Source organism: Sinohyriopsis cumingii, chromosome 1 (assembly GCF_028554795.1).
Source record: "Sinohyriopsis cumingii isolate HCF-2022 chromosome 1, ASM2855479v2, whole genome shotgun sequence".
Lineage (NCBI taxonomy): Eukaryota > Metazoa > Mollusca > Bivalvia > Unionida > Unionidae > Sinohyriopsis > Sinohyriopsis cumingii.
In genome coordinates, this window is record NC_142961.1 from 138,626,192 (window position 1) to 138,642,742 (window position 16,551).

The following is a 16,551-nucleotide window of genomic DNA, read 5'->3' on the forward strand; positions in this document are numbered from 1 at the left end:
GTTTGTGCCAAATTAAAATTGGAGAGGGACAGACAAACAGAGACTACAAAAGGAGAAATTAAAATATACACACAGAAACACAAACACACACAAACACATTTATCCGTAGATTATTTAATTAAAATGAAGCTATTCATTTTTCCACCAATACGCGTATCATACACGGCAGGTATGCCAGTCCGATGCATTCAATTATGGTGCATTTTAAATTCGCCGTTTTTGTAGCACCATGGCCTTCCATTTGGACGCGAGTTATATAACAAAAATGGCTGACGCAGATTGCACAACAGAAGAAGTTGCCCAACATTTATTAGTCTAATGTAAATAGAAGACCCGTCAAATACAGTTGTCGTTAGTTTATGGAAAATGGACTTATCGTATGCAAAGTATATACATTTTTAAAAAAACATACATTACTCAAATGACTTTACAAAAGATAGGGCTTTTATATATGGAAGCCTTCAACAATTAGTCAGTTTCGTGACGCTTATATATATGTCAGGATGGCCGAGTGGTCTAAGGCGCCAGACTCAAGGTTATAAACCTGCATAGAGTGTTCTGGTCCACGAATGTGGGCGTGGGTTCAAATCCCACTTCTGACAGTTCATTTTTTTCCTTCTTGCATCATCCGTTTTTATCAATCCAAATAAGTATTTTGTTCTCTCGAATGTAGAATGTAGGTGGATAGTAGGATATTAAGCCATTTCAGACTGAAACTGGCATCTGATGGTAAGATGGGGAGAAGACTATCGTCTCTAATGGAAATTTTACATTGGGCCACCATGTTGAACTGGTGGCGTCAAGATGGAAAGGCTTAAAATTGTTTTAGAGGTTTTCAAAGAAAGAGTTTGTCTTGCTAAGAATGTCAGGGTCTAAAATGTGGGGTCCACGTGGCTAGATGTGCAATATGTGTAGTTTGTATGAATACTACGGAAAATTTAGATTTTCATTAAAACAGACTTATACGCATATTAATGGCTGCAGTTTTCGTTTGAAACATGCTGGTTATTAAATCAGGGAAGTTATCATTGACTATTTTATGAAATGTTACAACTTTGTGAATATTAGGACGGACTGACCTCTGTATATACTACATTGATACATCTCATAAGAGGAGATAATTTGTATCTGTTTGGCTAGAGTGATTATCTTTCCTCATCAGTTCACAACGACAGCCCATTTCGTTACCTCCAACCGTCCCAAACAATTCAATGTTAGGTAGAACTCCTATTAACTGTTTTGAAAAATATATTGGCATAAATGTACGTCAAAGTTGGGGTAGATGTTTTGAGACAAATCAAATGTTGAGAGAGAGAGAGAGAGAGAGAGAGAGAGAGAGAGAGAGAGAGAAAGGCTAAAGGGCAAGGTGATGGGTACGTAAGTAGATAGTTATGGAGTCAATAGAAAGAAAGTTCACCCATCATATAGGTCCCTCAAAAGTGACAAATCGATCAGAGAAACAGACATACAGACACACATTTAGTGGCTAAAGGTCAGGGTAACGGGTACGTATGTAGGTAAATATGGCAGATAATAGATAGCGTATTTGAGTGTGCCCATGTTTACTGGAAGTACATCCAAACGGCACTATACACATTGTATGTCCTTAGTCTATCGTGTATTGGAGAGAAATATTTTTAAAATGTTGATTTATTAAAAAGCAAACTGTACATCGGATGTTTGTACATAAGTTAACCTAGTACAAGACTATCTTTGTCACCTAAGCCATGATGCATTGATGTTCTTCACAGGTGTCAATACGTGTGGGTGTGACTAGAGCTTATGTTGATGCTTAATATATTTATCAAACACCAAAAGTTTACTAGAATGTTTGTGTATTTGTTGTCAAAACTAAAATAAGAAAAGTGTAAAGCCTATATTTTGTCTATTTGCATTCTTTACTAATTATTTTCATTTATTACTTCTAAAAAGATATTGCTTGCTGGAGGTGTACACCCCCATATGCTAAATATATGTGCAACTCTTAAGGGCACTAAGACTTTGTATCTATAGACCGATATAAAATAATATACTATAGAATATATTAGTGAAAAAACGAAATTAATATGTAAAAGAAAATAAAGAATCGTCGATACATTCCATTCCACAAACATTCGCTCATAATATATACACAAATAAAATAGAAACAATTTTGAGAGGATTTTTACATAGAAAAGATAAAATAAACACAAGCCATTTCAAACTATAATGATATCCAAAGAGTATACATCATGTGATCCTACAATTATAAAACAGGTATCCATTTTTAGTTTATATAGTTATTGTCAGTTAATAAATTTATTGTGTATTTAGTCTTTCTATTGTTCCAATGAGTGCAATGATTAGTGACAAGAAATTGAGTTAAATATGTAGAAAAATGTACAACGGATTTAATCAAGAGACCAAATTAATTGAAATAAACATGAACACTACAATACAATTTAAAATAGCATAAATCCCTGATCATATAAAGATAATAATCGTGAATTGGGATATTGTTCTCAACTCAGGAGAAATAATTGTGTTGGCTCGATTTCTTTCTTCTAGCGTCTAAATATATCCAAGATGAAATCATACAACAGGATACCACGGGCATCAAAATTATATAATATCAACTTGTCAAATGAAAAGTTAGATTTCATTATTTCCAAGAATATATTTAACAGCAAACATAACTGTTGAATTCTATTGATATACCAGTATTGTAGTTCTAGTGGTTTGTTTCACAAAATAAAAACGACAATTTACACAGAGTATAGACGTTTAAGGTGAATAAGAAAAATATTTTAGAACACAGAGATTGTCTTGTAGAGTCTTCACCAGGAAGTATATAATAATTATTCACACAAATCTTATCGTTACAAGAGGTCGATAAGAAACAATAAACGAAAATTAGAAAACACACACACACACACACACACGCACACATTTGTCTGTAGATTATTCAATAAGAACGATGCTATAGATTTTTGTTATTAATATGAGTAGCACACACAGAAAACTTGCCAGTCTGATGCATTAGCACAGTTTAATTGAAAATCTCTGTTTCAGTATCATCACGGTACATGCACTTGATTCATGGGGAAACGAACGATAACACACTCCCAATTAAGACAAGGTAAATAACTCTCGCAGGTCACAATCTGACTCCTGGATGACTGTTTTAATTTTATATACTATCCACGCATTTAGTCACTCATAACATACATCACCGTAAAGAAGACATTCCACATATTTCCCATAAGTAATATTCAAGTGCCTTGATAATTCTGAATCTCAACATTTACACAAAGTTTGTCCGTGGCTTCGTGCCTTGTACACTTTAAAACAATATCAACTTCGATGCTTCCAGCCTACTTCGAACTGAATGAGATTCGTTTGTGATTGCTTCAGTGATTGGTTATTTGATTAACAGAGTCAATTTGAACATCGGTAACAATCGCTACATCTCGGTATAACCTGGCAAATATGCAATAGGAACAGCTTCGGTTTTTTACGTCAAGTCGTTTTTCTGACTTGTTAGGGAGAAAAACGAGCGTTCTTCTGCTCCTTATATAATGTTCAAGATCGTGTGACATTTACTGGAAAAATTCACAAGTGTTGAACACTTCTTGACATGGATAAACATTGATTTGTTTCTTAGTATTTTCTCTGTAATATATATATATATATATATATATATATATATATATATATATATATATATATATATATATATATATATATATATATATATATATATATATATATATATATATATATATATTTATATTGTTGAACTCTGGATGTCTGTGAAGAAAGAATATTTTAAAACATAGTATACTTATTCAGTCAATATGTGAGTAATTAATCAAATTTCAACTGAACTTTAACTTAGAAACTGTTAACAATTGCTTTGTAAATCTTTTTCGTAATGTAAATACTATTCATTTCTTGAATCTCATATAGGAATTAAGCTGTCAAGAAAACAAAAGCTTTCATTTAGTTTATGCTTGTGTAATTAGTTTTCATCAGTTTGCTTGCCCTAACACAATATTATATTAAAATGTATGGTGTTATACTGCCTTGGGCTAACTGCACAAAAGCAACATCATGAGGTAGATGGGTTGCGTTTGGTTATGTTTCACATTACTCTAAATGAAATGTATTTGTTTTGGGTTAACTTCACTTTTTATGTATTATGTGAACAGAAAAGTGTCTCCCAGTTAAATTTGCATTACTGGAAATTTCCCATATCTCAATGACGGAATGGAACCGAATAAAACATTATGATCAATGGGAGGCACACAGTGATGTAGAGATGGATGACAAATCCAGGGCATGTATCCAATTAATAAAGCAATATAACTGATAGTTACACTTCACATCACCACGTTTTGAATTTCTATATATTGAGATCATAGAAAAGGATAATATTGCACATAAAGCCAGATGAAACTGCATTGTGTCCGTTTTATTCAGTTTTAATTTACAATTGGATTCATACATCCAGCTTTAATACTGGTAAGAAATTAGCTACTTAGGAGTTTAGATTGCAGTGAGAAGTACTGATAGTGTACAAAGATGTTGTCATTTATGTTTCCAAGGTTTCTTGGCTATTGCGTATAACTATTCCTACAATACCTTCTTGATTCAGACCACTTTTCAAAGAGACAAAATGTTGTAAGCCATGGATGTCTTTAGGCATTTATGCATTTCATATTTTTTTGTGACCACAATTTAATTCATTGTAATTTAGTCGACCTTTGATTTGTATTCCTGCATCAAAGTATAGAATCACGATGGTAATGCTTGTTTTGTCTTGCACCTCTACAGCTGAAAAGAATTAAAAACAGGTTCCCTTATCATGATAGAATAATAATAATGTTGGAAAATTTTCCTGTACGATAGGAATTAAATGTTGGGTTAGTAGCAGCCCCATAATACAGAGAACTCTATTGGCAGAACGTATTTTCAACAATATCGATGTTAATTGTGGAATATACAATGCTTTGATCTATTTTTGACACAAGCAACTTTATTATTGACATGAATTTATAATAGACTAAAATTAAGATCCTCTCTTGTTTCCGTTGTCATTAAATTCTTAAATATCGTATTGACACTGTCTGAATCGGTAACTTGTTTTCCCATGACTAGAACAAGGCATACGCTAAAGTTAGTCTTATTAGATTTTCATCTGTTGAATATTTAGACTGTCACTAAAGAAGGAAAGTAAAATAATTGAATGCTACAGAAGATTCATTGCTGCTGTTAGTTCCTTCTGTGCTGGCACAGACACTTTTTTCGTGCATAGTCATCAAATTCAACCTGTCCTAGCTTAGAGTTTCGACAGCAAGTTTGTTAATCATCTTATGAGCATCATTTGGAAAATCATGCTCATCAGAAAGCTTCTGATAAACTGGGAAAGGATGTGTACTGTGGTTCCGCTTATAACTATATATCCACATCTTCCAGATGATAAAGAAGCCATCTACAGTGAGAAGGCTCTGATGAAAATCCTCCAAATCAATAGTTAGAATAATGTACCTGATCTTCTTGAGTAACTGACATTGGTCCATCACGAAGATAATTTATTTGCTTCATTGGGTTTCTGTAATGCTTAGCAATCATCTGTGTGTCCGTGAGATTTCGTGCAGAAAGTGCATTTTAAGAATTGCTTGAACCATCCATGCAGCAGAAATGTTGGCTTAAAGCGATATAATTAAAGTTCATCAATCCATTTCCAGGTTGAAATAGAAAGATCACTTGGTGATGCCTTTGTATTTGGATAAGGGCAAATGACCATCTAAAACCTTTTATACCATGAAAACTGTATTGCAAGACATGATTGGCCATTTTACTTTTTGCATCATCTTTATCTCTGGACCAGAATCAATAAGAACCACCAATGAGCTACCAGGTTTATAATGATCAACTGGTATGTATTCTTGTATGGACAGCTCATGCAATAATAATCCCCGGCAAAGGCCGTCTTGTGTCAAATTTCGTCTTTGGGTTTCAGTCAACATCTTTTTTTGGTATTATTCGAAGGCCCTGACAGACAGAATCTTTATATAGAGATAGCAACTAGCCATGTTAGTAACATCTATGTAACCCGAGGCATATTTGTCATACAATTCCTGGCCGCCATGTATAGCCCATCGTGCTGAAAAATGGCGTTAAACCCCACAACAACAACAACATACAATTCCATTAGTAACTAAATTAAATAAATGCATCTTTTTTATAACACAAATTACTGTAATAAACTGTATTTTGTATAATGATCATTTGTAACATTCAGAAGCACTTGATTGAGGGGGGAAACCAATAATAACACTCCCAATTAATTAATTCCGAGTCTGTTATCATTAGTTGTTGTTGTTGTTGTAGGGTTTAACGCCATTTTTCAGGAAACGATAGGCTATAAATGGCGCCAGTATTAATGGTGGATGAAGAACCCGGGAAAATCCCGGAAAGAACCATCGACCCACGAGAACCTACTGGCAAGCCTTTGTCGCATACCCACATTGGCCGAATCCGAGACTCGAACCCACGCAGAGAGAGGTGAGATGACAGTGATAAGTAACGGAGAGCGCTTTAGACCACTCGTCCACTCGGGGACCCGTTATTATTAGTTATCCCCACAATCAAGTGCCCGTGGTAACAGTGGATGGCTGCAAGTTCAATATTGTTGGTAGGGTTTATATTAAACAGATTTAGAATGCCGATATCAGCATACGGATGCATTGAAGTTAAATAAGTATGTTACTTCATATTATAATATGGGACTGGGGGTGGGTGGCTTGGAATTTGTTGGAGCCAGGAGTTTTGTTTCTTCTCTTTTCCATCAATATTTTCCCAAACTAATACAGTTGATGTATTCTAATTGTTTTGTATGGTCCATAAATCAGAGTCAGACATATTTGTGAATCTATTTGTCAACTTGAAATTTGGTTCAAACAACTTTTAGTACTTTCCCCATCCGTTTTTCTGAAAAGTTACAAAATTGAAACCATTGGCAAGGGTGGGGTGGGGAGGGACTTTTTACTGTAATATACCAGCCAGCACATACCACGTTGAGACTGTAATTTCTGTCATTTTCCCAAGTATTAACTAGCTTTTCGTATGCTTTATGTCGTGCTAAACGTTTGCATTTAACGATATCCGGCTCAAGAAAAACATTTCGAATTTTCATTTCTTCATGAGATATCACATTCGGGATGTCTCTCTTCTTATGCAAATGTTTCAGTGTCATAACCTCTATGATACACACACACACACACACATACACACACACACACACACACACACACACACGTTTATCCGTAGATTATTTAATTAAAATGAAGCTATTCATTTTTTCCACCAATACGCGTATCACACACGGAATGTATGCCAGTCCGATGCATTTAATTATGGTGCATTTTAAATTCGCCGTTTTTGTAGCACCATGACCTTCATTTGGACACGAGTTAAATAACAGAAACGGCTGATGCAGATTGCACAACAGAGGAAGTTACCCAACATTTATCAGCCTAATGTAAATAGAAGACCGGTCAAATACAGTTGTCGTTAGTTTACAGAAAATAGACTTATCGTATGCAAAGTATATATATTTTTAATAAAAACATACATTACTCAATGACTATACAAAAGATGGGGCTTTTATATATGGAAGCCTTCAACAATTAGTCAGTTTCGTGACTCTTATACTTATGTCAGGATGGCCGAGTGGTCTAAGGCGCCAGACTCAAGGTTATAAACCTACATAGAGCGTTCTGGTCCACGAATGTGGGCGTGGGTTCAAATCCCACTTCTGACAGCTGACTTTTTTTTTCTTGGATCATCCGTTCGCATCAATCAAAATAAGTATTTTATTCTCTCGAATGTAAGTCGATAGTAGAATATTGAGACTTTTCAGCCTCAAACTGGCATCTGATGTTAAAAAGGGTGAAGAGTGTTGCCTCTAGCAGAAATCTAACATTAGGCCGCCATGATGAAAAGGATGGCGTCAAGATGGAAAGCCATAAAAGTGGTTTAAGGGTTTTCACGGAAAGAGTTTGTTTTGCTAAAATTCTCAGGGTCAAACATATTGGGTCCACGCAACTGTACGTTTAATATGTGTAGCTTGTATAAACGCTAGGGGAAATTTAAGATTTCCATTAAGACAAAATTGTTACGTATGTTAGTAGCGGCACTTTTTATTTCAGACATGCTGAATATCAAGTCAGGCAAATTTTCATTCACCACTTTAACAACTGTTACAGCAGCTTTGCCAATCTTAGGACGGACTGACCTCAAGTTACACTGCATTGATACATTTCACATGAGGAGAGAACTGTGTCTCTTTGGTTAGAATGATTATCTTTACTCACCAAGTCACTGTCAGCATTTCATTCAAATTTGTGTATCGTACGTGGGATAGACGTTTGTGCCAAATTAAAATTGGAGAGGGACAGACAAACAGAGACTACAAAAGGAGAAATTAAAATATACACACAGAAACACAAACACACACAAACACATTTATCCGTAGATTATTTAATTAAAATGAAGCTATTCATTTTTCCACCAATACGCGTATCATACACGGCAGGTATGCCAGTCCGATGCATTCAATTATGGTGCATTTTAAATTCGCCGTTTTTGTAGCACCATGGCCTTCCATTTGGACGCGAGTTATATAACAAAAATGGCTGACGCAGATTGCACAACAGAAGAAGTTGCCCAACATTTATTAGTCTAATGTAAATAGAAGACCCGTCAAATACAGTTGTCGTTAGTTTATGGAAAATGGACTTATCGTATGCAAAGTATATACATTTTTAAAAAAACATACATTACTCAAATGACTTTACAAAAGATAGGGCTTTTATATATGGAAGCCTTCAACAATTAGTCAGTTTCGTGACGCTTATATATATGTCAGGATGGCCGAGTGGTCTAAGGCGCCAGACTCAAGGTTATAAACCTGCATAGAGTGTTCTGGTCCACGAATGTGGGCGTGGGTTCAAATCCCACTTCTGACAGTTCATTTTTTTCCTTCTTGCATCATCCGTTTTTATCAATCCAAATAAGTATTTTGTTCTCTCGAATGTAGAATGTAGGTGGATAGTAGGATATTAAGCCATTTCAGACTGAAACTGGCATCTGATGGTAAGATGGGGAGAAGACTATCGTCTCTAATGGAAATTTTACATTGGGCCACCATGTTGAACTGGTGGCGTCAAGATGGAAAGGCTTAAAATTGTTTTAGAGGTTTTCAAAGAAAGAGTTTGTCTTGCTAAGAATGTCAGGGTCTAAAATGTGGGGTCCACGTGGCTAGATGTGCAATATGTGTAGTTTGTATGAATACTACGGAAAATTTAGATTTTCATTAAAACAGACTTATACGCATATTAATGGCTGCAGTTTTCGTTTGAAACATGCTGGTTATTAAATCAGGGAAGTTATCATTGACTATTTTATGAAATGTTACAACTTTGTGAATATTAGGACGGACTGACCTCTGTATATACTACATTGATACATCTCATAAGAGGAGATAATTTGTATCTGTTTGGCTAGAGTGATTATCTTTCCTCATCAGTTCACAACGACAGCCCATTTCGTTACCTCCAACCGTCCCAAACAATTCAATGTTAGGTAGAACTCCTATTAACTGTTTTGAAAAATATATTGGCATAAATGTACGTCAAAGTTGGGGTAGATGTTTTGAGACAAATCAAATGTTGAGAGAGAGAGAGAGAGAGAGAGAGAGAGAGAGAGAGAGAGAAAGGCTAAAGGGCAAGGTGATGGGTACGTAAGTAGATAGTTATGGAGTCAATAGAAAGAAAGTTCACCCATCATATAGGTCCCTCAAAAGTGACAAATCGATCAGAGAAACAGACATACAGACACACATTTAGTGGCTAAAGGTCAGGGTAACGGGTACGTATGTAGGTAAATATGGCAGATAATAGATAGCGTATTTGAGTGTGCCCATGTTTACTGGAAGTACATCCAAACGGCACTATACACATTGTATGTCCTTAGTCTATCGTGTATTGGAGAGAAATATTTTTAAAATGTTGATTTATTAAAAAGCAAACTGTACATCGGATGTTTGTACATAAGTTAACCTAGTACAAGACTATCTTTGTCACCTAAGCCATGATGCATTGATGTTCTTCACAGGTGTCAATACGTGTGGGTGTGACTAGAGCTTATGTTGATGCTTAATATATTTATCAAACACCAAAAGTTTACTAGAATGTTTGTGTATTTGTTGTCAAAACTAAAATAAGAAAAGTGTAAAGCCTATATTTTGTCTATTTGCATTCTTTACTAATTATTTTCATTTATTACTTCTAAAAAGATATTGCTTGCTGGAGGTGTACACCCCCATATGCTAAATATATGTGCAACTCTTAAGGGCACTAAGACTTTGTATCTATAGACCGATATAAAATAATATACTATAGAATATATTAGTGAAAAAACGAAATTAATATGTAAAAGAAAATAAAGAATCGTCGATACATTCCATTCCACAAACATTCGCTCATAATATATACACAAATAAAATAGAAACAATTTTGAGAGGATTTTTACATAGAAAAGATAAAATAAACACAAGCCATTTCAAACTATAATGATATCCAAAGAGTATACATCATGTGATCCTACAATTATAAAACAGGTATCCATTTTTAGTTTATATAGTTATTGTCAGTTAATAAATTTATTGTGTATTTAGTCTTTCTATTGTTCCAATGAGTGCAATGATTAGTGACAAGAAATTGAGTTAAATATGTAGAAAAATGTACAACGGATTTAATCAAGAGACCAAATTAATTGAAATAAACATGAACACTACAATACAATTTAAAATAGCATAAATCCCTGATCATATAAAGATAATAATCGTGAATTGGGATATTGTTCTCAACTCAGGAGAAATAATTGTGTTGGCTCGATTTCTTTCTTCTAGCGTCTAAATATATCCAAGATGAAATCATACAACAGGATACCACGGGCATCAAAATTATATAATATCAACTTGTCAAATGAAAAGTTAGATTTCATTATTTCCAAGAATATATTTAACAGCAAACATAACTGTTGAATTCTATTGATATACCAGTATTGTAGTTCTAGTGGTTTGTTTCACAAAATAAAAACGACAATTTACACAGAGTATAGACGTTTAAGGTGAATAAGAAAAATATTTTAGAACACAGAGATTGTCTTGTAGAGTCTTCACCAGGAAGTATATAATAATTATTCACACAAATCTTATCGTTACAAGAGGTCGATAAGAAACAATAAACGAAAATTAGAAAACACACACACACACACACACACGCACACATTTGTCTGTAGATTATTCAATAAGAACGATGCTATAGATTTTTGTTATTAATATGAGTAGCACACACAGAAAACTTGCCAGTCTGATGCATTAGCACAGTTTAATTGAAAATCTCTGTTTCAGTATCATCACGGTACATGCACTTGATTCATGGGGAAACGAACGATAACACACTCCCAATTAAGACAAGGTAAATAACTCTCGCAGGTCACAATCTGACTCCTGGATGACTGTTTTAATTTTATATACTATCCACGCATTTAGTCACTCATAACATACATCACCGTAAAGAAGACATTCCACATATTTCCCATAAGTAATATTCAAGTGCCTTGATAATTCTGAATCTCAACATTTACACAAAGTTTGTCCGTGGCTTCGTGCCTTGTACACTTTAAAACAATATCAACTTCGATGCTTCCAGCCTACTTCGAACTGAATGAGATTCGTTTGTGATTGCTTCAGTGATTGGTTATTTGATTAACAGAGTCAATTTGAACATCGGTAACAATCGCTACATCTCGGTATAACCTGGCAAATATGCAATAGGAACAGCTTCGGTTTTTTACGTCAAGTCGTTTTTCTGACTTGTTAGGGAGAAAAACGAGCGTTCTTCTGCTCCTTATATAATGTTCAAGATCGTGTGACATTTACTGGAAAAATTCACAAGTGTTGAACACTTCTTGACATGGATAAACATTGATTTGTTTCTTAGTATTTTCTCTGTAATATATATATATATATATATATATATATATATATATATATATATATATATATATATATATATATATATATATATATATATATATATATATATATATATATATATATATATATATTTATATTGTTGAACTCTGGATGTCTGTGAAGAAAGAATATTTTAAAACATAGTATACTTATTCAGTCAATATGTGAGTAATTAATCAAATTTCAACTGAACTTTAACTTAGAAACTGTTAACAATTGCTTTGTAAATCTTTTTCGTAATGTAAATACTATTCATTTCTTGAATCTCATATAGGAATTAAGCTGTCAAGAAAACAAAAGCTTTCATTTAGTTTATGCTTGTGTAATTAGTTTTCATCAGTTTGCTTGCCCTAACACAATATTATATTAAAATGTATGATGTTATACTGCCTTGGGCTAACTGCACAAAAGCAACATCATGAGGTAGATGGGTTGCGTTTGGTTATGTTTCACATTACTCTAAATGAAATGTATTTGTTTTGGGTTAACTTCACTTTTTATGTATTATGTGAACGGAAAAGTGTCTCCCAGTTAAATCTGCATTACTGGAAATTTCCCATATCTCAATGACGGAATGGAACCGAATAAAACATTATGATCAATGGGAGGCACACAGTGATGTAGAGATGGATGACAAATCCAGGGCATGTATCCAATTAATAAAGCAATATAACTGATAGTTACACTTCACATCACCACGTTTTGAATTTCTATATATTGAGATCATAGAAAAGGATAATATTGCACATAAAGCCAGATGAAACTGCATTGTGTCCGTTTTATTCAGTTTTAATTTACAATTGGATTCATACATCCAGCTTTAATACTGGTAAGAAATTAGCTACTTAGGAGTTTAGATTGCAGTGAGAAGTACTGATAGTGTACAAAGATGTTGTCATTTATATTTCCAAGGTTTCTTGGCTATTGCGTATAACTATTCCTACAATACCTTCTTGATTCAGACCACTTTTCAAAGAGACAAAATGTTGTAAGCCATGGATGTCTTTAGGCATTTATGCATTTCATATTTTTTTGTGACCACAATTTAATTCATTGTAATTTAGTCGACCTTTGATTTGTATTCCTGCATCAAAGTATAGAATCACGATGGTAATGCTTGTTTTGTCTTGCACCTCTACAGCTGAAAAGAATTAAAAACAGGTTCTCTTATCATGATAGAATAATAATAATGTTGGAAAATTTTCCTGTACGATAGGAATTAAATGTTGGGTTAGTAGCAGCCCCATAATACAGAGAACTCTATTGGCAGAACGTATTTTCAACAATATCGATGTTAATTGTGGAATATACAATGCTTTGATCTATTTTTGACACAAGCAACTTTATTATTGACATGAATTTATAATAGACTAAAATTAAGATCCTCTCTTGTTTCCGTTGTCATTAAATTCTTAAATATCGTATTGACACTGTCTGAATCGGTAACTTGTTTTCCCATGACTAGAACAAGGCATACGCTAAAGTTAGTCTTATTAGATTTTCATCTGTTGAATATTTAGACTGTCACTAAAGAAGGAAAGTAAAATAATTGAATGCTACAGAAGATTCATTGCTGCTGTTAGTTCCTTCTGTGCTGGCACAGACACTTTTTTCGTGCATAGTCATCAAATTCAACCTGTCCTAGCTTAGAGTTTCGACAGCAAGTTTGTTAATCATCTTATGAGCATCATTTGGAAAATCATGCTCATCAGAAAGCTTCTGATAAACTGGGAAAGGATGTGTACTGTGGTTCCGCTTATAACTATATATCCACATCTTCCAGATGATAAAGAAGCCATCTACAGTGAGAAGGCTCTGATGAAAATCCTCCAAATCAATAGTTAGAATAATGTACCTGATCTTCTTGAGTAACTGACATTGGTCCATCACGAAGATAATTTATTTGCTTCATTGGGTTTCTGTAATGCTTAGCAATCATCTGTGTGTCCGTGAGATTTCGTGCAGAAAGTGCATTTTAAGAATTGCTTGAACCATCCATGCAGCAGAAATGTTGGCTTAAAGCGATATAAATAAAGTTCATCAATCCATTTCCAGGTTGAAATAGAAAGATCACTTGGTGATGCCTTTGTATTTGGATAAGGGCAAATGACCATCTAAAACCTTTTATACCATGAAAACTGTATTGCAAGACATGATTGGCCATTTTACTTTTTGCATCATCTTTATCTCTGGACCAGAATCAATAAGAACCACCAATGAGCTACCAGATTTATAATAATCAACTGGTATGTATTCTTGTATGGACAGCTCATGCAATAATAATCCCCGGCAAAGGCCGTCTTGTGTCAAATTTCGTCTTTGGGTTTCAGTCAACATCTTTTTTTGGTATTATTCGAAGGCCCTGACAGACAGAATCTTTATATAGAGATAGCAACTAGCCATGTTAGTAACATCTATGTAACCCGAGGCATATTTGTCATACAATTCCTGGCCGCCATGTATAGCCCATCGTGCTGAAAAATGGCGTTAAACCCCACAACAACAACAACATACAATTCCATTAGTAACTAAATTAAATAAATGCATCTTTTTTATAACACAAATTACTGTAATAAACTGTATTTTGTATAATGATCATTTGTAACATTCAGAAGCACTTGATTGAGGGGGGAAACCAATAATAACACTCCCAATTAATTAATTCCGAGTCTGTTATCATTGGTTGTTGTTGTTGTTGTAGGGTTTAACGCCATTTTTCAGGAAACGATAGGCTATAAATGGCGCCAGTATTAATGGTGGATGAAGAACCCGGGAAAATCCCGGAAAGAACCATCGACCCACGAGAACCTACTGGCAAGCTTTGTCGCATACCCACATTGGCCGAATCCGAGACTCGAACCCACGCAGAGAGAGGTGAGATGACAGTGATAAGTAACGGAGAGCGCTTTAGACCACTCGTCCACTCGGGGACCCGTTATTATTAGTTATCCCCACAATCAAGTGCCCGTGGTAACAGTGGATGGCTGCAAGTTCAATATTGTTGGTAGGGTTTATATTAAACAGATTTAGAATGCCGATATCAGCATACGGATGCATTGAAGTTAAATAAGTATGTTACTTCATATTATAATATGGGACTGGGGGTGGGTGGCTTGGAATTTGTTGGAGCCAGGAGTTTTGTTTCTTCTCTTTTCCATCAATATTTTCCCAAACTAATACAGTTGATGTATTCTAATTGTTTTGTATGGTCCATAAATCAGAGTCAGACATATTTGTGAATCTATTTGTCAACTTGAAATTTGGTTCAAACAACTTTTAGTACTTTCCCCCATCCGTTTTTCTGAAAAGTTACAAAATTGAAACCATTGGCAAGGGTGGGGTGGGGAGGGACTTTTTACTGTAATATACCAGCCAGCACATACCACGTTGAGACTGTAATTTCTGTCATTTTCCCAAGTATTAACTAGCTTTTCGTATGCTTTATGTCGTGCTAAACGTTTGCATTTAACGATATCCGGCTCAAGAAAAACATTTCGAATTTTCATTTCTTCATGAGATATCACATTCGGGATGTCTCTCTTCTTATGCAAATGTTTCAGTGTCATAACCTCTATGATACACACACACACACACACATACACACACACACACACACACACACACGTTTATCCGTAGATTATTTAATTAAAATGAAGCTATTCATTTTTCCACCAATACGCGTATCACACACGGAATGTATGCCAGTCCGATGCATTTAATTATGGTGCATTTTAAATTCGCCGTTTTTGTAGCACCATGGCCTTCATTTGGACACGAGTTAAATAACAGAAACGGCTGATGCAGATTGCACAACAGAGGAAGTTACCCAACATTTATCAGCCTAATGTAAATAGAAGACCGGTCAAATACAGTTGTCGTTAGTTTACAGAAAATAGACTTATCGTATGCAAAGTATATATATTTTTAATAAAAACATACATTACTCAATGACTATACAAAAGATGGGGCTTTTATATATGGAAGCCTTCAACAATTAGTCAGTTTCGTGACTCTTATACTTATGTCAGGATGGCCGAGTGGTCTAAGGCGCCAGACTCAAGGTTATAAACCGACATAGAGCGTTCTGGTCCACGAATGTGGGCGTGGGTTCAAATCCCACTTCTGACAGCTGACTTTTTTTTTCTTGGATCATCCGTTCGCATCAATCAAAATAAGTATTTTATTCTCTCGAATGTAAGTCGATAGTAGAATATTGAGACTTTTCAGCCTCAAACTGGCATCTGATGTTAAAAAGGGTGAAGAGTGTTGCCTCTAGCAGAAATCTAACATTAGGCCGCCATGATGAAAAGGATGGCGTCAAGATGGAAAGCCATAAAAGTGGTTTAAGGGTTTTCACGGAAAGAGTTTGTTTTGCTAAAATTCTCAGGGTCAAACATATTGGGTCCACGCAACTGTACGTTTAATATGTGTAGCTTGTATAAACGCTAGGGGAAATTTAAGAT

At 34.7% G+C, this 16,551-nt stretch overlaps 4 non-coding genes across 4 annotated transcripts; all 4 read left to right on the forward strand.

Annotated features, from left to right (window-relative positions):
- Positions 1-497: 497 nt before the first annotated feature.
- Positions 498-602, forward strand: Trnal-caa (transfer RNA leucine (anticodon CAA)). Its single transcript has 2 exons — positions 498-535; positions 557-602. It is a non-coding gene; the product is annotated as a tRNA-Leu (tRNA).
- Positions 603-7,702: 7,100 nt separating this feature from the next.
- On the forward strand, positions 7,703-7,807 carry Trnal-caa (transfer RNA leucine (anticodon CAA)). Its single transcript has 2 exons — positions 7,703-7,740; positions 7,762-7,807. It is a non-coding gene; the product is annotated as a tRNA-Leu (tRNA).
- A 1,102-nt stretch (positions 7,808-8,909) lies between these two features.
- Trnal-caa (transfer RNA leucine (anticodon CAA)) lies at positions 8,910-9,014 on the forward strand. The gene is made up of 2 exons: positions 8,910-8,947; positions 8,969-9,014. It is a non-coding gene; the product is annotated as a tRNA-Leu (tRNA).
- Positions 9,015-16,111: 7,097 nt separating this feature from the next.
- Trnal-caa (transfer RNA leucine (anticodon CAA)) lies at positions 16,112-16,216 on the forward strand. Its single transcript has 2 exons — positions 16,112-16,149; positions 16,171-16,216. It is a non-coding gene; the product is annotated as a tRNA-Leu (tRNA).
- Positions 16,217-16,551: the final 335 nt, after the last annotated feature.